The sequence below is a fragment of the Alligator mississippiensis genome, chromosome 4 (assembly GCF_030867095.1).
Source record: "Alligator mississippiensis isolate rAllMis1 chromosome 4, rAllMis1, whole genome shotgun sequence".
In the NCBI taxonomy this organism is placed as follows: Eukaryota; Metazoa; Chordata; order Crocodylia; family Alligatoridae; genus Alligator; species Alligator mississippiensis.
The window spans coordinates 32004841-32029192 of NC_081827.1; the positions used below are offsets into that span (position 1 = coordinate 32004841).

Below are 24352 nucleotides of genomic sequence, written 5' to 3' on the forward strand. Positions count from 1 at the left end.
CTCTCCCTTGTCCAGGCGATAGGTCACCTGGCCATAAAAGGAAATAAGATTGGTCTAGCAAGACCTACACACAACAAACCCATGCTGGCTATCCCTCAGGATGTTGCCATCACCCAGTCCATTAAGAATAGCCTCTTTGATAATCTTTTCTAAGGCCTTTCCCAGGATAGAGGTCAGGCTGATGGGCCTGTAGTTTGCCAGATACACTTTCCTCCCTTTCTTGAAGATAGGCAACACATTGGCTTTTATTCAATATTTGGGCACTTCCCCAGAGCACCAGGAGTTCTTGAAGATCTGTGCGAGGGGCTGAAATATGATGCTAGCCAGCTTCTTGAGTACCCTGGGGTGTAGATTGTCAGGGCCGGCTGACTTGAAGGTGTCCAGCCTCTCAAGGTGTTCCTCCACAAGGAACATTGATGGACGGCAAAGAATCTCCTTCACCCAGGCCTCTCTGTCCCATAAGGGAGATGGGGGATGGGGAGGCAGAAGAAGGAGAACATCAGGAACCTGCAATCTATGGGACATCCAGAAGTACAGCACAGGTAAGCAATAAGCAAGTAAGCAATAAGGGGCCCTTGGGCATCAGAGCCAGGGGGCAACAAAGGCGCCAGTCACAGGGCTCAAGTGCCTATACACTAATGCTAGGAGCATGGGAAACAAGCAGGATGAACTAGCACTCCTGCTTGCAGAAAACACTTACGACTTAGTGGGGTTAACAGAAACCTGGTGGGACTCTACCCACGACTGGGCAGTATACATTGAGGGCTATAAGCTGTATAGAAAAGATAGGGTAGGGAGGAGAGGGGAAGGGGTTGCACTCTATGTCAAGGAGCATTATACATTGACCCTTATCAAAATGGAATTGGAGGAGGACAAAGTAGAAGAATTGTGTCTTAGGATACATGGAGGTCAAGGGGAAAGGGATTTGGTGGTAGGGGTTTGCTACAGACCCCCACAGCAAGGGGAAGAACTAGATTTGAAAATCCTGAGGCAGCTCTTGGAGACCATAAAGACTAGGGAAGTGGTAGTCATCTACCCTGACATCTGCTGGGAGATGCAGACAGTAAATTCCCACTGTTCATGCAGGTTCCTATCCTGTGTGCAAGACCTCCACCTGATGCAGGAGGTACATGGTCCCACTAGGGGGAATGCCTTACTGGACCTGGTACTGGAAATGGGGGATGACATGGTATGGGACCTACAGATCACTGGTGACCTGGGGGACAGTGACCACCAAATAATAGAATTCACCATAAGGCATAGAGTGGGAAAGGTAACTAGTGGGGTGGAAGAGCTAGACTTTAGGAAGGCTGACTTCAGCAAGCTCAGGCATTTAGTCAATGATGCACTGCAGGGTAAGAGATTTGGTGAGATGGGAGCCTGGGAAGGGTGGCTGTGCCTTAAGGAAGCAATCCTTTGGACACGGAGGGAGACAATCCCAATGCGGGGGAAAAGGGGGAAAGGGGACAAGAGGATTCCTTGGCTGACCAGAGAAATCCAGAGCAGCCTAAAGGCAAAAAGGGGGGCATATAAGCAGTGGAAACAGGGAGAAATTACTAAAGAGGAGTATGATTACTCAGCTTGCAGTTGTAGGGAGACAGTTAGAAAGGTCAAAGCTACCATGGAGCTGAGGATGGCATTCCAAGTCAAAGATAACAAAAAATTGTTTTTCAGATATATAGGGAGTAAAAGGAAGGCCCAGGGCGGTATAGGACCACTACTGAATGGGCAAAAGCAATTGGTGACAGACAGGGGGGACAAAGATGAACTCCTCAATAAGCTCTTTGCCTCAGTGTTCCTAAACAAGGGGCAAGACAAGTCTCACAATGGGATCATAGAGAGACAACAACAGGGCACCAGACCACCAAGCGTTGACCCTGAGATAGTGCCAAGTCACTTGGAAGGACTGGATGCATTTAAGTCAGCAGGCCCGGATGAGCTCCATCCGAGGGTACTGAAGGCACTGGCTGATGTCATTGCACAGCCACTGGCAAGAATATTTGAGCACTCGTGGTGCACAGGCCAGGTCCTGGAGGACTGGAAAAGGGCCAATGTGGTCCCTATTTTCAAGAAGGGGAGGAAGGAAGATCCAAGCAACTACAGGCCAGTCAGTCTTACCTCCATCCTTGGTAAAATCTTTGAAAAGATTATTAAGGATCATATATGTGACAGCCCAGCAGGAAAAATTATGCTGAGGGGAAACCAGCACGGGTTCGTAGCAGGTAGATCATGCCTGACTAATCTAGTCTCTTTTTATGACCAGGTTACAAAATGCCTGGATGCAGGAGTAGGGGTAGATATCATTTACTTAGGCTTCAGGAAGGCCTTCGATATGGTATCCCACCCCATACTGGTGAACAAATTAAGAGGCTGTGACTTGGATGATTACACAGTCTGATGGGTGGCAAATTGGCTAGAGAGTCATACCAGAGAGTGGTGGTGGATGGGTCGGTATCAACCTGGAAGGGTGTGGGCAGTGGGGTCCCACAGGGCTTGGTCCTTGGACCGATACTCTTCAATGTCTTCATCAGTGACTTGGACGAGGGAGTGAAGTGTACTCTGTCCAAGTTTGTGGATGATACAAAACTGTGGGGAGAAGTGGACACACCAGAGGGCAGGCAACAACTACAGGCAGACCTGGAGAGGTTGGACATGTGGACAGAAAACAATAGAATGCGATTTAATAAGGAGAAATGCAAGGTGCTGCACCTAGAGAGGAAAAATGTCCAGCACACCCACTGCCCAGGAAATGACCTGCTTGGCAGCACAGAAGTGGAAAGAGATCTCAAAGTTAGTGGACTCCAAGATGAACATGAGTCGTCAGTGTGACAAAGTCATCAGCAAAGCTAACTGCACTTTATCATGCAGCAGCAGATGCATGACAAACAGAACTAAGGAGGTGATACTTCCCTTCTATCGTGCACTGGTCAGACTGTACTTTGAATACTGCATGCAATTTTGGACACCACACTTTAAGAGGGATGTGGATAACCTGGAGAGGGTCCAGAGAAGGGCCACTCATATGGTTAAGGGCTTGCACGCCAAGCTGTACGAGGAGAGACTAGGGCACCTGGACCTCTTCAGCCTCCGCAAGAGAAGGTTGAGAGGCGAATTTGTGACTGCCTATAAATTCATTATGGGGGCACAGAAGGGAATTGGTGAGGCTCTGCTCACCAAAGTTCCCCAGGGGGTTACAAGAAATAATGGCCATAAGCTAGCAGAGAGCAGATTTAGACTGGACATTAGGAAGAAATTCTTCACAGTCAGAGTGGTCAAAATCCAGAATGGGCTCCCAAGGGAGGTGGTACTCTTCCCTACCCTGGGGGTCTTCAAGAGGAGGTTAGATAGGCATCTGGCTGGGGTCATCTGAACCCAGCACACTTTCCTGCCTATGTAGGGGGTCGGACTCAATGATCTATTGAGGTCCCTTCTAACTCTAACTTCTATGAATCTATGAATCTATAACGGGCAGGGGCGTCCCATGGGACTGATGAAAGACCCATGCAAAGTACCCATTTAATAGGTTGGCTTTTTCCTGGGCGTCGGTTGTCAGTTGTCCTGTCTGGTTTAGCGGGGGTCCAATGTTGCCCTTGCTTTTCCTCCAGCTCCCCACATATCTAAAAAAGGACTTTTTATTATCCTTGATACTTGTAGCTAGTTGGAGTTCAGTCACAGGCTTGGCTTTCTTGGTTTGCTACCTGCAGGTCCAGACCAGTGTGGAATATTCCTCCTTGGAGGTAGATCCCATTCTCCATCTTTTGTAGGCCATTCTTTTTTGCTGCAGGAGGTCTGCTAGTTCCCTGGAGAGCCAAGGGGGCTGCTGTGCCCTTTTGCTGCCTTTCCTCTGAGATGGAATAGCATTAGCTTGTGCATTGAGGATCACTCACTTGAGGAGGAACCACTCATCCTGAACTCCTCTCCCTTGGGGTTGTGGTCCCTTAGGGCCTCACTGACAAGCCTCCTGAGCTTGTCAAAATCAGCTTTCCTGAAGTTAAGGACTTCTGTATTGCTGACTGACTTGCCAGCTTTATGGTGGATGGTGAAGGTGATCAGCTCATGGTCACTGTCACCCAGCTTCTCATCAATCATTAGGTCACTGATTAGGTTGTCCCTGGTTGCCAGTACCAGGTCGAGCAGCGGTTTACCTCTCGTTGGCCTGTAGACCTCTTGTGTCAGATAGAGGTCATCCATGCATCAAAGGAAGCTTTGAGACCGCTCAGATTTTGCTGAGCACTCTTCCCATGAGATGTCTGGGTAGTTGAAGTCTCCCATGACAACCATTGACTGGGAGCATGTGGCCTCAGCCAGTTCCCTGGTGAACTCCTGGTCAAGCTCTTGACTTTGGGTGGGAGGTCTGTAGTAGAGTCCCAGCATTGTGTCCCCTGTACCATGTTCCTCATGGATTTTAACCCAGAGGGTCTTCAGTCATCCACCCTGGTCATCAATATCAGCGTGCAGGGATGCGTAGCTCTCCTTGACATAGAGAGCTACACCCCTTTTGTCTACTCGATCTCTCCATCTATACCCATGGTCCAGTCATGGGTGGAGTCCCACCAGGTCTCCGTTATCCCTATGACATAGTAATTATTTGTGTTAAGCAGGAGGACAAGTTCCTCCTGTTTATTCCCCAAGCTCCTGGCATTCATGTACAGGCAGGCAAGGGTCCCCTTGGGGGCTCTTGCTTTGCCTACAAATTGTTCCAGGGCTGGGGCATGGGTGGGATCCCATAAGTGCCTTGGCCTGTTGGCTTTGCAGGGGTTGCTCAGTGGGCCAGCAGTGGCAGTAGTTCCCCCGTCCCCCGGTGGGCTTAATTTAAAGCCCGGTGGAGCAGGTCAGCCAGTCTGGCTGAGAAGAGTCTGCTTCCCAGTGGAGAGAGGTGGAGGCTATCCCTTCCCAGAAGCTTGCTGCCTCTCTCACCAAAGAGCAGACTGTGGTCATGGAAGCCAAAGCCTTCCCAATGACACCAGTGCCACAGTCTTTGGTTTACTACCTGGATCCTCCTCTCCCTCCTCAGCCCATAGCCCAAGACTGGGAGGATTGAAGAAAACACCACCTGTGCCCCCAGATACTTTAGCCCTGCTCCCAAATCCCTGTAGCACTTCATGACCTGGCTGGGAGTGCCTCAAGCCATGTCATTGGTGCCCACATGGATAAGGAGCATGGGATAGTGGTCAGTGGGGTGGAGGAGCTTAGGGATCTTCTCTGCAATGTCTCAGATACGGGCTCCCAGGAAGCAGCAGACTTCCTGGGCTAAGGGGTTGGAGCAGCAGATTGCCCCCTCAGTCCCCCTCATGATGGAGTTTCCCACAACAAACACTTTGTGTTTTGTCTTGGGGAGAGCGGGGGTGGTAGCAACAGTAGAGCCCATGTTTCCTGTGGGAACTGGCAACTTAGCAGGCTCTGCTGGGGCTGCAAGAGGTTACAAAGAAAAAATGAGCTTTTGATAAACCCATTTGTAAAACTGAGGTATTTGGCTTTTGAGATCTGTAACCAGACAAGAAGACATGTTTAAAAATAGTTATTCAGTAAGAATCATCTAATCTTCTAAGCTTTTATGCATAAGTTTAAAAGAAAATCAGTAGCTTTTGTAATACAACACTTATAACAATAGTGAGCTATAGCAAGCCTGAGGCTTTGAAAAGTGCATTGTGTGAACCCTGGCCCATTGAAGTCAAAGGCAAGATTCTCACAAATTTCAGTCAGGGTCTGGAATTCAAGTGCTGGCTTTTGCAACTTTCACCCTGAAGTTTGGATCCTGGGGTTTGAGGACACCTAAATTTCACTTTGAAATACAGCTTCATTGAAGCTCAAAACAAATATTTACAAATCCTCTCTAGTTAATGAACTCAACAGGGAAATGAAGTGTCTGAAGTACCTTAAGACTCATTACTACTTCTGAAGTGTTCACTACGGAGGTAGGGGTTATCTATCCTTTTCTTCTCCTCCCTAGTTTTTTTCAGAGATAATGAGCCAGCCTGCTACCTGAGTCACATCAAGCTAAGGAAATTAGAAATCTTGTGGGGAATTATGGAGAAGCAAATAAGTAAAATAACAAATAAGAGTGGAAGGTGCTGATGTATAATAATTGTGAAATAGCAGGACACAAATTTGTGAGGAATTTTAATGCAAAAAAAGTTATTCAGAAAAACTAAACCAGTCCATTAGGAATCAATATGGAATTCTGCACTAGTATTGCGTATTTATTGGTGTGTTAATACCACATGAATGTTTTGGAGACCCCACACTCTATATATTACAGTGAAATTAGGAGAAATACAGAGGTCAATAACACTGAAGATTTCAGGAAGAGAGGTGTCAAACACTGAATGTTTCAGGAAGAGAGGTGTCAGACAGCTTCATGTGAGCTCATGTGTACCAATAATCCTCTGCGCCTCCCATTTCTGTAGAATAAGCCAAATGATATCTCCAAAATTAATTAAACTTCCTCATCACTATCTTTTTTGTAACATTTTGTCAGAGTTTCTGTAAAATACATGTAGTGTTTTTCTTGCTTAACATCCTGTTTTCATACTTTCCCCTTTTCCCTGCTCTTGTATCTCTGCTTATCTGATACCCTCAGGCTACTGACAGACATTCAGTTAAAGATGTGATGGGATATGATCCATGATCCCAACAATTATGCCTCCTGCCATAGTGCATGTTCATGTCAGGATACATGGATGTGATTGAGAGTGGGGGGGAGACGTTTTATTTAGAGCAGTTCCTGAATAGCTGCTTTAATTGAAATACCTCACTGTCATGTGTATTAAGCATCCCACATTTCAAAATGGCCACTGGTGCCCTTTAACTAAAGCTCATTCAACAAATTTTAGTTAAACTGCTCCAGCCATTTTAAAATGTGGGACACTTAATACATTTGACTGAATCACTCTGGAGTGCTCTCATTAGAACGCATTAGTGCATGTCTGTAGGCACCCACAACAATGTTGGGATCGGGGACCAGACATCAATTGGACCCTGTTTACCAGTACAGGGAGGACCTGGGGTCATGATCCCAGGCTTCCTCTGCACTGCCAAATGTGCCTAATGCTTTTCTGATTGTTGGCTGACTCTGCAGACCCACTGGGACTGTTTGAGCCTCTGGAGCTGGCCACCAACCAGCTGACCATGGGAAGTATGGGGACCATGCCAGGGCTCAAATAGGCTGATTGGTAGGCTGAGAGGATCAGCACCATAGTCCTTTTGACCTCTGACGTGGTCACCCTGCTGCCCTGATCAGCTGATTGGTGGCTGGCACAGACCACACTAGGGACCATTTGAGCCCAAGTGTGCAGTCCATCTGGCCACATGTTCATTTAAGTTGTGATTAAAAACAGCCACAAAATTATTGCCCAGTTCTTGTGTAATTATTTTATGGCTGGTTTTGCTTTTTGTCATGCCAGTAATTGCATGGATGTGTGGCTGGGTTAACTGGTTAATTGTGCCTTAAGTGTAATATCTGCAAGGGGTATGAGTCTTTTTTTGAAATTCTGGGAAAGAAGCAGCTGCAGTCTAAAAATATCCTATTAACTTATGTTAGTATCATAGATATGCCTTAGGTTGTAGCTGCTTCTTTCCATATCTGAGGAAGGGCACTCTGTGTCTGAAAGCTTGTCTAATATATCTCCCCACTATATGTTTTGTCCAATAAAAATATTACCAAATCAAACTTACTTACATTATAAATAAAATGTTTTGTCAAAACACAATTGTGACAGAAACATTGTGTTTACTTTTAAAGGGAAAGCAAATTTTGTAGCTGCAAAGATTGAAAACTTGATCAACAGTAATCTACAGCAGGGACTGCAACCTTTTTCAAGCTGAAAACTGGAACAACGTGGCTGTGGTCCAATACAGGGTGGGTGGCTTGCGCAGCCCATCAGTAGTGGTGGTCTTTCCTTGTGCTCCTACTAGAGCTGACTTTGTCCCACTGATGCTGCTTTATCTAATCCCTGCCCTGGAGAAAGGGGGAGGGGAAGGGGTAGAGAGAAGTGGCAACAACGGGGGCACAGCTCCCAGCTCCGTGGTCTCAGTGCAGCACCCCATTGGCTGGAAGTGGTGCCCATGCCTGAAGGAAGGGAGACAGAGGCAAGCAGCAGCAATGTAGGCACAGCTTTTAGTTCCCTCGCCCTGGTGCAACTTTTTGCTACTCAGCCCCATGCAGGCATGAGTCCAGTCAAAGCCCTGCAGCTGCATGGGCCAGATCCAGTGGCTTTGTGGGATGGGTCCCTTTCCTGGGCCATTTTTTCCAACCCTTGACCTACAGGGTGTTTAAAGATTAGGTCTCCTGGTGGCATGAACAATGCATGCCTCCAGTGGCTGGTGGGGGCACAGCGGTAGCAGGAGCACAGTGGCAGTAAGTGGGGAAGCTCCTCCAGACACTATCGGTGCTGTTGGTGGCAGGGGGGGGAGTGGGGGGAGGATGGTGAGTGCTGGCCAGGGGTCAGCAACCACCCACAGATGCCACTGGCAGCATCAACAGTGGCCAGCGGGGATTGCGAATGACCCACAGATGCCACTGGCGGTGTCGGCAGCGGGGTGGTGAGCAATGACCACCTGTGACTTGGATGACTACACAGTCCAGTGGGTGGTGAATTGGCTGGAGGGTCGCACCCAGAGAGTCGTGGTGGATGGGTCGGCTTCGACCTGGAAGGGTGTGGGCAGTGGGGTCCCGCAGGGCTCGGTCCTTGGACCGATACTCTTTAATGTCTTCATCAGCGACTTGGACGAGGGAGTGAAATGTACTCTGTCCAAGTTTGCAGATGACACAAAGCTATGGGGAGAAATGGACATGCCAGAGGGCAAGGAACAGCTGCAAGCAGACCTGCACAGGTTAGACAAGTGGGCAGAAAACAACAGGATGCAGTTCAACAAGGAGAAATGCAAAGTGCTGCACCTAGGGAGGAAAAACGTCCAGCACACCTACAGCCAAGGGAATGACCTGCTGGGTGGCACGGAAGTGGAAAGGGATCTTGGAGTCCTAGTGGACTCCAAGATGAACATGAGTCGGCAGTGTGATGAAGCCGTCAGAAAAGCCAATGGCACTTTATCGTGCATCAGCAGATGCATGATGAATAGGCCCAAGGAGGTGATACTTCCCCTCTATCAGGCGCTGGTCAGACCGCAGTTGGAGTACTGTGTGCAATTCTGGGCACCGCACTTCAAGAGGGATGCGGATAACCTGGAGAGGGTCAGAGAAGGGCCACTCGTATGGTTAAGGGCCTGCAGACCAAGCCCTACGAGGAGAGACTAGAGAACCTGGACCTTTTCAGCCTCTGCAAGAGAAGGTGGAGAGGCGACCTTGTGGCTGCCTATAAGTTCATCACGGGGGCACAGAAGGGAATTGGTGAGTATTTATTCACCAAGGCACCCCCAGAGGTTACAAGAAATAATGGCCACAAGCTAGCAGAGAGCAGATTTAGATTGGACATTAGGAGGAACTTCTTCACAGTTACAGTGGCCAAGGTCTGGAACGGGCTCCCAAGGGAGGTGGTGCTCTCCCCTACCCTGGGGGTCTTCAAGAGGAGGTTAGATAAGCATCTAGCTGGGCTCATCTAGACCCAGCACTCTTTCCTGCCGATGCAGGGGGTCGGACTCGATGATCTATTGAGGTCCCTTCCGACCCTAACATCTATGAATCTATGCAGGTGCTACTGACAGTGTAATTAGCACCTTTTTTTAGGGGGTTTACCGTCATGCTCAGGGGGTGCATGTGCACCCATGTGCACCCCCACATGTCACCCCTGCCTGGCAGCCTTTTATGATGCATAGAAACCTGGGCTGTGTTCCTGACAGGCTCTTTGTGACTTTAGGCAAGTAAGTCATTTGGGCTCTTGTGGCCTTAGTTCCCTATATAGAAAATTAAGATTTTTATTTGTGAAACATCTTCCTCATTAAAGCAATTCTATGAATGAAAAGCACAATGCAACAGCTTGATGAGATTATTACATTGTATTGACTGGAGCCAGTGAGTCAACATGCAGGTGTTGTGTTTCCTCCCTCACCTCCCAGCAACATAACTAGAGGAAGTAAGGTAATGCCATGCTGATATAGCAGCATGATGGATGCCATACAAACACATAGTTAAATAGACAGATGCTTTTTCAGGGGTCCTATAGTGCCAGGCCTGAAAGTGTGCTTCCTGCTTCTGGCACTATTGCTAGGCACATTTCAGAGGGTTTTTTTCCCCCCTTTTTGCTGCTCTGGGATGAATTAAGGGAAGTGACTATGTCATTTTGTCTTCAGTAATAATAAAATAGTAAATTGTATTTCTAAATCTTGCCACCTAGTAACTGAGCTTTAAAGAACTTTTATTAAAAAAAAATTCTGAGACCATATATATCTAGCATAATTTCCAGTAATTGGGACATGTAGCTGTATCTCCCTCAGCCCTTTGAAAAGTATGCTAGGATGTAAATAGCTTGAATAAAACCTATTCAGATCTGATATTGGTTCATAGTTCATAGCAGTTCTGATGATAACAGTAACACAATGGAAAGAAAATATTATTTTTAATGAATGCAGTTTATTCCCCTAGGACTGAATCTAGCCTTATTTCAGATGTGCCAATATTTGGTCTCTGAGCATTTGAGATCTAGGCACCTCAGACCTTTCAATATGATTGGGTTGAGGCACCTAGGTGATCTATACAGAGAATGTGGAGAGGTAAGTACCAAAAAGAAAAAAACAGTCCTGAGGTCAAAAGGGGCCATAATGATTACAGGACTCTCCTGAGAGTGAAGAGTCCTGGACTGAAGTCTCTGAGACCACTGCTTTTTAAACCAATGACTCTTGAGAGCAGAAACTGGAATCTAGAACTTCCCTTCCCACTCACCTCCCAAGACTGCCATACTTACTAGGCTTCAGAGGCATGTTCTCTCCTTATGGACCCATGGCTCTTCCACTCTTGGCCACAAGTGGGGATCAGAGTCAACAGAATGGTTGGAAGTGCCTTCACCTAATTGGTTTTATGACCAGATGGTCAGGGCACTGTTCCAGAAAGTGGGGGATATTGATTGAGACACTTGTGAGGTTAGCAAGGCTTAGAATACAGGTTTTACACTTCCTTTGTGAGTGGGCTAACCACTAGGCTAGTGTGGAAAAGAAAGCAAGCCGTATGTTTGGGCTGAACACAATACAACTGATGTGACTTAGGCCTGCTGCAAGGATGTTTAGTGAATGAGGTCCCTCTAGAGCAGTGGTTCCCAACCTCGGGTTGCTTCCCCACCCCAGCCCCCACACTCCACTCCCAGCAGGAGGTCATAGCAAAAAAGGTTGGGAACCACTGCTCTAGAGAGCAGTACACCTTCCCTAGCACTAAAAGGGATTTCAGCAAAGCTTGGGTGGGAATTTGGGACAGAAGTGTTCCAAGTGGGTTGCTTCTGAGCGTGGTCAAGTGTAGGTGCCTAGGGAACTTTACAGTCGAAGAAGGAAGCAATTCCTAAACTTAGAACCCTACTGAGCGCAGAAGACCCTCACCCTTCGCAAGGGATACGCTGGTGGTGGTGGAAGCGCAGCAGTGGGAGCATGATGGCAGTGGTGGGAGCATGGCAGCGGCAAGCATGGAGCTCCCAAGGAGCTCCTTTAAGTGTATTTAAGGTGCAGGTTCATTATTCGTGAATATTTGAAACCGTGAATGCTGAACCTGCAAATTGCGAGGGTTTCCTGTACTTTGGCTGGTGCAGCAGGCCAAACTAGGTAATTCCTTGGAATTTAGGAACGTAAATCCTGCCTACATTTGATTTAGTTGTATCTAACACCAAACTGCTCTCTAGCAACTACTAGTAAGCTTTTCATGGTTCTAATACTTGGCTTACTGATATTGCTTAAAATTTAATGACCCATGATTTTATTTTACTAAATTATTTTCTTTCATAGTCTTCATACATTTCACAGGATGCTAGAAGGGATACTATTATTGTGGGCTTATAGCCACATTTAGCAGATCCTGACTTCTGTTGATGCAATTATCAATATTTATTCAAGAAGAGCAGATTCTATAATATGTACCTTGAGACATACTATAAATCCTGACATATTCTGGAACATCACATCAATATATTCTGAACGTCTTCACCAGAAATATCTGAAAATCTCTCTGTTAAGGCTATGAATATTTAATTGAAACAGGCTAAGGGGAAAAAAAGACCCCTAACCTACTGAGCCTTTTCCCATTGGAGATTGCCCTTTTATGGCTGATCCTGCAGAGTGCTCAACACTCTTAAGGCCTATTAGCAGGAGTGGAAGGTGCTCTGTATCTGCTAGGGTTATGTCTTCTCTTTCTAGCTATATATCACCAGTGTGCTTATTAGTGTGATAGCTCAACACCAACAGTAGAAAGCAACAAATCAGTTCAAGTTTGCTTTGATAAGCCTCTGCTTTTCTATATTATGTCTCAAGAGGTTATGCATGTTTAAATAATTTATTATATATTATATGTTTGCTATTGTTACATTATATTAATTACTGACTTCAGTGCAGTAATTCTGATTAGTTCTTCAGGACTTTAGAAAGGATTTTTAACCTTTTTCTTAGTGAACATATGAGTGAACATATATTTTTTATTAAAAGTTCAGGTTGGATAAAGCCTACAGATAGAAACTTCATTCAATATAATCAATTCACAATCCATGAAAGTTTCATATTTCCATTCTATATGAGATGGAAAAAGGAGGGAAAATGAGGGAACTAAAAGAAAAAAAGCTAGTGAGACATAAGGGGCATGTATACATGTGCATTTAGTCATGACTAGATTTAGTGTTCAGTAAGCTACTGCGCAATAAGCGATTTTGGGTAGGTGTCTAAATGTGCAGGGACCTGGCACTAAATTTGGTGCCAGGCCCCTCCAACCCTGCCATGTGTTACTGTGGCCACTGTGGGGAGCTCCAGCCCTTGGCCCCAGCTGCCAGCACTGGCAGCCATCTTTAAAATACAACCCCACTCTGTGCTCTCTGGGCAGCCAGTTTCTGTGCTCATTGGAGCAACCTGACACGTGCAGAGGCAGCATATGGCAGCTGTGTTTGTTGCCTCTCTGTGTTCCTGAGCTATGGCTGCCTCAGACCCTGGCCCTGCTAGGATAGCAAGGAACAGGGTCTCTCCATCCTACTGGCCACCCTGATCACCCTGCTCTCCCACTGCACTCATCGTTGCCTGGTCCATGGCCATCTCTCTCCACCTGCCTCGCCCACATGCAGCAATGGCTTGTCTGACCACTGTGCACCCTTTCAAGGTCCCTGCCATTGTGCCACTGCTGCCACCAGCAATACTGATGAGGGGCTCCAGGAGGCCATTGCTAGGGCCACCGTCACCCTCCTGGGCTTCCAGTCCTACTGTCTCTGGGCCTCTGCACCAGCCCAGACTGGTGGCAGTGCCTGGTGCAACAGGACTGGGACAATGAGTAGTGGGTTGATGTCTTTCAGCTGTCCCAGGCCACCTTCACTGACCTGGTCTGCCAGCTCTGGCCTCACCTGGAGCACCACGACACTGGCATGCATTCAGCCCTGTCCACTGACACCCACCTGGCCCTGGAACTGCTCAAGCTGGTCACGTCTGCCAGCCTCTTGTATGTGGGCCGCTAGTTCGTTTCAGATGCAGGCCCTACAGAGTCAATAGACAGAAGCCTTTTATGAGAGTTGCCACATTTCAGAGATAAGACGCTGTGCACCAGGGGTCATATGCTACCTGGCTTCATATTGGGGTCAGCCATGCACAAGTGTCCAGGGACCATGGTTATCCTCTTATGACATGAGAATGCCTACATCATCTCTGAGTAATGAGGGAATAAATCCATGTTGCTTATCTTCAAGTTTGGTCTAGCAAGGTAGACAGCAATTTCATCCCTCACAGCACCAAGTGTGATTGAAAGTGCTCAGTATTTTTTTTTCCCTGTAGAAGGTAGATGATTCATGGAAGAATTACATTTCCAGTATTAGGAGGTCAGGTGAATCCAGAGGGGGTGCAGTGGTGTAGCTTCACCCTCCTTTTGGATTGTTCACACCCCAGAAGCCTCTGGGGAATTTTTAAAGTCTCCAAAATACATAAGAATCCTCCTCCTTCCCCTTCCTGCTCCAAGGCATGTCCCCTCCCATCCCTACTCCTGTCCTGTCCCCTCCCTACTCCTGTCCTGTCCTCTCCCTTCCCCACCAACTGCTCCAAGGCATATCTCCTCCTCTCCCCACTTCCTCTTTCTTCCACCTGCTGCTACTTCTTCCCCCACTGTCCTGGGGTGGGGGAAGCTTCAAGGCCAGTTCTGCGCTCCAGGAGTGGGTTCAGCTGGGAACAGTGACAGAAGCAGAAGCAAGGGGAAGGGGCGGGGGGAAGGGTGTTTCGTCTTCCCACACCTGCTTCTGGGTAGGGTGGTCCACACCTATTCCCACTGCTACTGCTGCCCTGTTCCATATGAGCCAGCCACTTTGTAGTTTGGCTTTCTCAGGCAGGAGGGACTTTAAACCTTCCTCTGCCCCTAGAGAGCTGTAAAGGTAGTAGCAGCAGCAGCAGAGGGAGGGAAGGAAGGGGAAAGAAAAGGGATGTACCTCTGAGCAAAGAGGAAGCAGGGGTTCTTACCTACTCTGGGGACTTTAAAAAAAAATCCCAAGAGGGTCCAGGCACAGTGGGGAGTGAGGGAAAGGAAACTGGGAACAGTGGTGTAGCTACACTGCAGTATGGGTGGCTGTTCCCACATGTTCCCTTTGCCAAATCCTGTATCTGCATCTGTATAAGGTAGCCACCACAAAAATCCTGGATAATGCTTAGCAAATTTCAGTGTAACTCTGGTACACCCAAGGGTGTGTGCCCTATTCTCAATTGAATAGGACGGGTAGGCAGGAGGGGGTGTTGTGAGAGGGATGCTGGAATTTCAAGTAGATACCTCTATCCTCTATAGAGTTAGCCCAAGCCCAAAGTTCTTAACTATCTACAATTTATTAAGTTATAATATACATAAACATAAAACTAAATATCATATATATGTATATTTACACAGAGAACAGTAACCAATAACCAAGGTCAAACCCTAAATAACACTATTTACAAAATCACAATACAACATTTCAATTACAAAACATAAGGCGCAAACATGAACAATTTTAATAACATCTATTTCCTTAATATAGTCCCTGATGCATGGCAAGAAATAGTCCTCCTTCCAATGGGGTCCCTGGGGGGTGTCCAGGAAGCACCTGGGGCCCCTCCCCTTAGTGTCTTGACTAGGCAGGGGGATGTTCACCCAGCCCCTTCTCTGGGTTTGCCCACCCCAAACATTTTTGCACAGCTCGATGGGGTCTCCTCTGCTGCAGTGCCTCTCCAGGTCTCTCCTGCACTGCTGGGCTCCTCTCCACCCTGTGCCCCCTCTGGGCACTGAGGGCTCACCTCCTCTCAGCTGTTGCACTACTGCTGCTGGTGCCTGGGTGCTGGGCCTCACGCTGCAGCACTACTATTTCCCTGTGCCCCGACTCGAAACTGAGGGCTCTCAGTGTAGGCTGGGCCCTTCAGGCTCTGGCCAGCTGTCCTCTGCTGCTCCCTGGCTCCCAAGGCTTGGGCCTGTGCATTGCCCTGTGCACCGTGGGACCTGGCCGCTTGCTGGGAGATGGGGCCTGAGCCACCTTACTGCAGCCCCCAAGGCCCTGCTGGGGTTGCAGGCTCAAGCCACTGCTTGCAGCTCCCAAAGCCTGGGCTCTGTGCACTGAACTGTGCACCGTGATGGGCCTGAGCAGTATCACATCACTCCTAGGGCTGGGTCTCCATGCACCATCCCTGTGCACCATCAACAGCCCGAGCGGTCTCGCACCAGTCCCAAGGCTGCTCCTTCAGTGGCAGCTTCAGGAGCCTTGGACCTTTTGCCCACTGAGGGACAGCTCCCCAGCTTTTCTTGGCTCCGCTCTTCTTGAGACCCTCGCTGCATCTGCCCTCTTGCTGGGAACACAGCTCCTTTTATATGCTCCAGGGCTCCACCCCTGAAGTCTTCCATACCTGACAGTTTAGTCTTCAATCAGGTCTGAGGGAGCTCTACTCCCTTTCCCCTCAGAAAAGGGGTGTGATGTTTTCTCCTACTGTCTCCTGATTGGTGGATGGGCTCTACCAATCAAAACAGCAGGATCTCAAGCCTGGGACTCAACCCAAGCTCTGAAAGGTGAGCCTGCTACATCAGTCTTTCATCAAGAGAGGCAGTTCCTGGAGTTGCTAGATCAGCCTGTTGACCAGAATCTGATTCTGGGAAACATGGTGCTGTTATACGCTTGTCACCATGTGCTGCATGTTAAACTATGTAGAAGCTCTTTACAGCCTTCACTTTCATCCACAAGTACAGCAGAAGCTGAAAAATCCCAATGACATCAGTAAGAACTGAAGGTGGCCTGAAATAAGTCAAGAATAAAAGGTGGTTTAAGTTTCTATTGTATCTGCAAATGTAAAGTAGATCTACCCAAAGTAGCTAGCTTGGGTTAGAGTAGCAGTCTAGCCACAGCAGCACAGAGCTCAGCACAAGCTGCAAAATCTACATGAGAAGCAGGATGGATAGAAAGGTTGGTGCTGAGCTGTGCGCTGCTGTGACTAGACTGCTACTAGTACTTGAATGAACTGGTTTAAAGTGAGCTCATGTGTATCAGTGCTATACTGGAGTGTATATGGTGATTGCAGGGTAAGTATCCCCCTAGGTTAACAAAGGTATACGTGAAGCACCCCAAACCTCATCTTTAGTTGAAGCCCTTCTATGCTTTGGAATGCATCAGTGTCATACAAATCTATGTGCTCCTTCCAGATAAAGCACCTGAAAGAGTACATGAGTTGATGCTGTTGTGCCATTTCACAGATAAGGGCATGGTGAGCAAGGATCAGTATCATCATCAGCAATCCCTCAGTTAGGGGCTGATCTCTACCATGGCTCATTAATGGGTCTTGAGGTGACTTAAGATTCCAATCTGTGAGCCGCAGACCCATCCACAGATGTTGCAGGTCTTTCTGCAGTGGAGGGCAGGTTGTAGACCAGAATTTGCTCCTTTTCCTTCCTCTTCTATTTATTTAATGCTTTGAGGAAAAGACACTTTACCCAGAAGTGGGCAGCCACTTGGTTGAAGTTGCAGCACTATTGGAGTCAGCCAGAAGCCAGCTTCTCCCAAGTCTTGACACTGGCATCTATTTTCTTGAGGTATGCCTTCAAATAAACTGGCCACGATGAAATCTCAAGCTGTTACTAAGACAGGAATAGAGTACTTGTTTGGGAGTCAGGAATCTGCGTCAGATACAGTAAAACTGGTGCTTGAGGATCACTGACTCAATGCCAGTCATCTCAGAGGGGAAATATCAATATGGCATCTTGCTAGTTCCCTGGAGATGACAGCAGTTCTTCATTGCCTTGGTTATCCATCAAGGTCTGAACATTCTATTGTGCAAAAATCATTGTGTGGCGGTGAGGTACGCCCACAGGCTTTCGAGGGGGAGAGAGTAAACCCCAAAGACCCCAGACCCCGAGAGCAAGTCCCCAGAGGGGCTAACATACCTCCCACAGAGCAGCCGGAGCAGGAGCCACGCCTGCGGCTGCAGCCACGCGAACTGGCATTACGCCGGCTGTTTCATCAGCTGGTTCCGGTGCGAGGAACAGCTGAGCCAATCCCAGCGGTTGTACCGGCCACTGCAGGAAGGTTTAAAAGCCCCACAGGAGTGGAGATGGGGGGAGAGCCAGAGAGAGAGAGCACGGGCTGGCAGCTCATGAGGTGGGCTCTGGCACAGGGAGGAGGTAACCCAGCCTGCAAGGCTCAAGCAGGGAGCATAGGGAAAGGCTTTAAGCCTCCTGCAGGAGGCAAAGCAGGGGGCAAAGCAGGAGCACCTGCACAGCCACCTGAAGAGGCTTACACCAAGGAGGCAGGGGAGCTCCCTGCCTATGGTAGGGGAGAGGAGGCACCTGAGAACCTGAGAGGGGACTTGGATAAGGAAGGCAGCCCTGCAGCCCCTTCTTACTCAGAGGAATATTTTCTATGAAAAAGAAAACTACCCCAAGAGGGGAGAAATAGTGAATGGAACCCAGTAGACTGGTCTGTGGCCATCGTAGCGGGCCAGAAAACATCATTAACACATAACCAAGTGGTTGGCGAGTGGACGGGATGTAGGGGAGGCGGAGCCCCGTGGAACATCACGTCGGACGATCGTAAGTACCGCCATCTATTGGGAAGCCCACCTGAGAAAGATCTCCACTGCAGACCCCTCTTAAAGTGCATTTAACATCAAAGTCATGGCAGGCAAGTTGAGGGGAGGGGCCACACCCCGATAGGCTGGGTGGCGAGAGGGGTGCAAGCTCCACACATTGTCTAATGATATTTTCAACTGTAGAGAGAGCGATTTCACTGGATGCCAGGAACTGATAAAACAGCTTATGCTTAGGGGACCTTTTCAAGCCCCATCCCCATGTAGGGTGAGCAGAGGGGATCTTGAACAGGACTGCTCAGTCATTGTAGCAGCTGCCAAACTGCAACCCAGTCTCAACCTTGGTGGAAGATGACCAACAGGCTACTGCTGCCTGTGTACAGATTTGTGGCTGGAGACTGATAGATTCACTAGTCCTGTCTCCATCACCACTCATTCATCACCACAGGGCTTTGGAGGCTGGTACAAGAAAGCACGTTGTTTCCCATGGTAGAAGCTTGTGTGTGAATTTGGTTAACATGAGGAAGCTCATGCATGGAAACAGCGACCACACAGTCTTGACAAGGTGGAGATCTGAGCCCAGTGGCAAGGGAGAATCCTGGATGACAGGAGGCCTCCATCTTGCTGCAGCCTTCTTCCATCTTTACAGCCATTGAGAGCCTGAAATTTTCCATCTGATCCAACATTGTGGACTTTGGGTATTGGACCCTAGTTTTTCTGGAACTTCCCCTCAGGCCTACTCACCATGGGTGACACTGCCAGAATTGTGACAGTCTGGGCGACATAACTCTGAGGATCACTGGGACACACAAGCCTCTCCACCACTGCAAGGTTTTGGAGCATGTGCCTCACTGATATTGTTGTTATGTGGACATAGGACACAGTAGAGCTGTGGTGGAGGGACTCATTCTACTGATGTTATAGCTATATGACTGATGAATGTTGTTCCAGTATTCACTCTTGTGGTATAGGGAAGTATTCATTAGTCTATAAATTCTAAAGATTCCACTGACTACTCAGGTGGTTGTTTTCACTCAATCAAAGGAGGAAATTTAATATTTTTGTATAGAATACTACATTCCCCTCCTTGCCACAAATTACCTATTATGTTCCAATGATTATTTTACATCTAGTATTAAAGATGATAGTTTCATGGTAAATAGAGAATGATGTGCAGGCTATTTGGAAACAGAGAACGTTTCAGCAGGAAGTGTTGGAGTTATATGTTCATTATATTTGGCTGAAGTGGCTCTTTGGAGTATCAGATACAGAATTTTCTTTTGTAAAGATCATGTGGATTGGTAGCATATTTCCAAATTATCTCTTTTATAAATAATAGTAAAACAAATCAGCTTTAAAACTTACTTCTGGCAGCCTCTAATTCAGTAATCTTATCTCAAATTCATAGACAGAGCCTGTAGAACTATAAATTGTATTAGGCATAGCTATATAATATTTCTGTCACTTTCTGTCCATTCTTATTTTATAGTCATGTTATGCTGCTTATTGAGATTATGATTGTGATGCTCTCTCTTTATTACTTGGTGGTCTAACCTTTAGAAGTCTATGGAGCTTTTGTGGATTATACAATAAATTTTACTATAACAACTTCATTTAATTCTCCCATAAAATTGATGTTTCCTGATGCTTGTTCACTGACTTGTGCTATAAATACAAGATCTATAAATTTTAGAATTTAGTCCCATGTGGTCCATACAAAATAATAATAAAAGCTTATAGAAGGAAGAAGTAATAGGAAAGGATTCATTGTGTTATTAGTAACTCAGAGCCTTACGCTGTCCCAGAAATAAAATATCTTTGACAAATGACCTGAAGCAACACATAACCTTCTCAAATTAAAATCACACATTCAGTTGTTGGCCAGATGATTTGTATCAACATCACTAGAAGGCTAGACTAACTTGGACAAGATGTCTGTGTGAGTAGGCCAGAGGAATAAGAACTCCCTGTAACCTGGACCCTAGGTACGAGACTGCAGGTACAACAATTGCTCATCTTCTCCACAGAAAGAGTGGGTAGATAAGAGATTCTATTTACCTTTTCCATCTTGAAGGTTGCAGAGTTCTCCTACAATGGGGAGAGTCACAATCTAGTAATGTTATAGACAAATGGAAAAAATAATTAGTCCCAGGAACAAACAGGAAACAGCTGAGGAACTGTGGCTCAGGTATGTCTGAAGCACACCGCCTGCTGGAGATCCTTTCTAATAATTTTGCTGTATCTTGTTGTGGTATGCTATATATTGTATCCTTTTATAGCCTCTAGTTATCACCATTCCTATCATGGCAGCTTTTGCTAATTGGCTCTTAGTTATCGCAATCTTGGTGCCTATGTTTGTTGTCTAGTTTTTATTGTGTATTTAGGTTTCTTATAGTTTATAAGTCCAACAATAAACATTTGAAATAGTAATGTCTTAAAGAGACACTTAGAAAGTGAGAAAATCTAATAACTTTGAGAGAGTAATTAGGTTAAAAGATCTTTAATAACAAATAGAAGAAAAGAAAAAATGGAAGCAACTTTAAGAACTGATTGTTTTTCAAATTGTCTAGTGACATTGTTAAACAATCCAGGGCTCTCTGGCTAAGTTTATTCAGTATCTGTGTTTAGATCATTAATACCACTGGCATAACTAGGATCGCACAACTGCGGCAACCACCCCAGCCCCCAACTTGAGGGGAGGGGCAAAATTAAAACAGCTGCCACATTGTTGTTGCTAGTGGCATGACAGCTCAAGAAGGCACTGCTGCTGCTGCTGTTCTCTGGTCTCCTGGCTGCATTGCTACACCACTGATTTATATGTAGTGCAGTATATTATAGTTCTGCAATAAGTTGAGGACATAAAAGGCTGAATTGTGGGAATCAACTCTACTAAGAAAATCGACCTTGAGTGAGAATCAGTGTGGTTGCTTAGACTCGTATTTACACATTGCAAGGCCTAAATACCATATTGGCTTGAAGCTAAGATAAACCTGAATTTAAGATGACCTCTAATAATTAGATTCTATATATGGAATGTTTATAAATTGCATTATTTATTTATTTATAAATTAACCCCTAATATTTATATGGAACATTTCTACATTTGTCATCCCTTCTCCCCCCCACCCAACTGCTACAACAAGGAAAGCAGTAGCTGAGGTGGGGGGTAGGTTAGATGGCCCCCTTTGCTCCTTACCCCCACCCCATTTCTTCACCCTGAAGCATTCCTGCCCTCCCCCCACCTGCACCCCTCCACCCCAGATCCTCACAGTCTCTGTCCACTCTATTCCCCACAATCCCTTCCCTTCCCCCCAGTCCCCTTACTGTCAGATGCTGCTTGGACTCTGTTCACTCCTCGGTCACAGAGCGCAGCACAAGGAAGTGCAACCCCTGCTGGGCCTTGCAGTAGCATCAGCGCTGCTGATTGGCTGGGCAGGGGATTGGGTTTCCCTGTACTTATGCCTAGGAGGGAATCCAGGTTGAGCTGGAGCCAAGCTGCGTCTGACACTAAGGAGCAAAAGAGGGCATAGGGCAGGGGGGTGGGGGAGGGAACAGAAGATTCAGAGGGCAGATGGAGTGGGCAGGGACAGGAGGCTGCTGTGAGTCCGACTGTGGCCCTGACCTAGGCTCAAGGCCAGAAGCAGAACCACAGCAGCCACATGCCCCTCCCACCCCCCTCTGGCTTTGTATGTAAATATAAGATGAAGGGCTTTTTTTCTCTCATTCTGACTGGCTCAAAAACCCTCATCTTAGATTCAAGTAAATGTGGTATTAGGCTCCTTGTTCCAGAGGGCGATTCAATTGGACTAAATTAGGTGGCTGGGACATTTGTACAGTTGAGGGAAAGATTTTGGATGTATACATTTTGGTATAGGTGCTTTAGGCATTGGTGACACTGACCTTTTCCCCAGCTGCCTAGCACATGCCCAGGAAATGGGAGGCGACTCACTCTATTGAGCTTGAGGGGCCCACATTTTCCACATCTTGGAAAAAACACCAGGCTATAGCATTCACCATACCTCTTGATGAGGAGGCAGGAGTCTTAGCACCAGAATAACAGCCATATGGGACTGCCTTGTTAGGCTAGAGCTCATAGTATTCCTGTAGGAGAGGGGAGTTTTGGATTCCATCTCTACTGTCTAGCCCATTTTTTTATTTTTAACCAGTGACTGTCTAACACAGGGGTGGGCAAAATGTGGCCTGCAGGATGGATCCAGCCAGTGGGGGGATTTTGTCTGGCCTATAGCAGGACCCTAAGTTCCACCATGTCCTGGACCCATGGAGAATAACTGGGACCCATGTGGGCAGGGCCTAAGCCCCAGAGTGAGCACATGGCCCTAGCCTGCCCTGCATAGGAGGACAGGGCCCCTGCAGCAGCTGCTCCAGACCTGCCGGCTTCAACTTTGATGATTTTCTATTACTATTTTACACATTTTATACTACAGCCTTTTTTAATAACTCAGGCCACAAGGCCCAAAATGCAAGGCTTTCCTTTCCAAGAGGAACACCAATGAAGACAGACTTCCTCTTTCTTGTTCTGATCCTGGAGGGCTACAGAGTGATCTCTTCTATCCTGGTCCATAGCTTTATAGTTGGGGCATTTTCCTAGCAGTGAGAGACATGGATTCATATCCCTGTGGGGTACAGTTCTAGAATCTAAGTCTTCAAGATTTTGGGAAAGTACTTTAACAACTAGGCAATTGAAAAAAGGGTGGTTGCCTCTGCCATTTGTATCAATATAGTTGAGACAAGTTAAGCTTTTTCTGGTATTAGTGGAGGTCTTTTTTGGGACCTAGGCTCCTCCCAGTACAAACTTGAATAGTAAAGGAGCTGTGGCAGGAGTTGTGCTATGGTGTACGTAACAGGCTGACCTTTTAAGTTTGGGTCTCAGTGCCAGCTCACCACCTGTTCAGGGCAAAATCTCCGCTTTGCTCCTCTGCCACGCCTTGATGGAAATAAGACTGCTGTTCATAAGATGGGAGGCTGCCTATTGCTCACCCACCTGATGCTAAGAGCCTTACTTAGTACATACTCCGACCTTCCCTTACATGTGTCCCATGCCTCGCAGATGTTTCTAGGCCTAGCATCTGGCCTCCCTTCTGGTGCACACACCAGGTCTTACATATTCGGCCTAGCACCCGGCCTCCAACCTGGGGCACATACCGGGCCTTTACCAATGCCTTGTCACATCCAGTAACCAAGCATTCTCTTATCCAGTAATTCTGTTTTTTCATTTGCTAATTGTGCATTGTCTATTAGGTAATTCTGCCCTCTCACCAGGGCCACTCATCTCATATCCCCTCATTTGGGTCACTCTATTCTCCAGCCCTCTCTCTGGGCTGCTCCACACCTTCACTAGGGCCACACTCTGTCTCTTCCCCCTCACAGAGGCCACTGGGATCTTCCATCCCATGTATTCAGGTAGCTGCTGCTGTGCCTGGCCCCCTACACTGGGCTCAGACAGCCCTGACTCTGTGCTTGCCTGGCCCCACTCTCCTCCTGTATTGTAACCCACCCATAGGCAGGGGATAGGGTTTTCAGGAGCCCCTCCTTGCCCTTCACTTGGGAGGTAACTGGCCTGGCATTTCTTGGGGACTCCCTCACCACAGGGAGTCCCACCAGGCCATCCTTTCCTGGTAGGGTGCAGTTTTAGGTCATACCCAGGACCAGGAGCCTTCAAACTATCCCCATAGCTCCTGCCCTTACCTCCAAGGTGTTCCAAAAGCTGCTCAGCCTGATATCTGCTCAGCTCAGACTACTACTTCTCTTTCTGAGGGCCTGGGTTAAAATGGAGGCTGCTCCACCCCCTCAGCCAATCCCAGGGTCCTCCTAGGGTCATGTGCTAGCATTGATAAGGCTAGCACCCACCTGCTTCACTGGTGCTTGGCTGCCAAATTGAAACCTTAAAGTGGCAGGCACTGCAGGTGCCCTGCCACAGTGTATCTAAACACTCCACTTGAATCACATCTAAACATACATATAAACCCCATTGTAGGTTCCAAGGGCATTTGTTGTCCAAAATGGAGCTGTCTAATCAACACTGTGACTGATTTCATTCTTAATTGGTTTTTGATGTACATAGAACTTTTTTGATTATTGAATATTTGAATATTACCTCAAATCCTCAAATTATGCTCTTTTGCATGCATTTGCTACCTGTTCTGAATTAAGATTTGTCAAGCCGGGTAACATACTTTACTACTAGAACACTGGGAATATT

The 24352-nt window shown here is 47.2% G+C and overlaps 1 long non-coding RNA gene across 1 annotated transcript; it reads right to left on the reverse strand.

The window, feature by feature from the left end:
* Nucleotides 1-14997: 14997 nt before the first annotated feature.
* LOC132249809 (uncharacterized) lies at nt 14998-23921 on the reverse strand. Its single transcript, XR_009461308.1, has 3 exons — nt 23839-23921; nt 20191-20242; nt 14998-16349 (listed from the first exon to the last, which is right to left on the reverse strand). It is a non-coding gene; the product is annotated as an uncharacterized LOC132249809 (long non-coding RNA).
* Nucleotides 23922-24352: the final 431 nt, after the last annotated feature.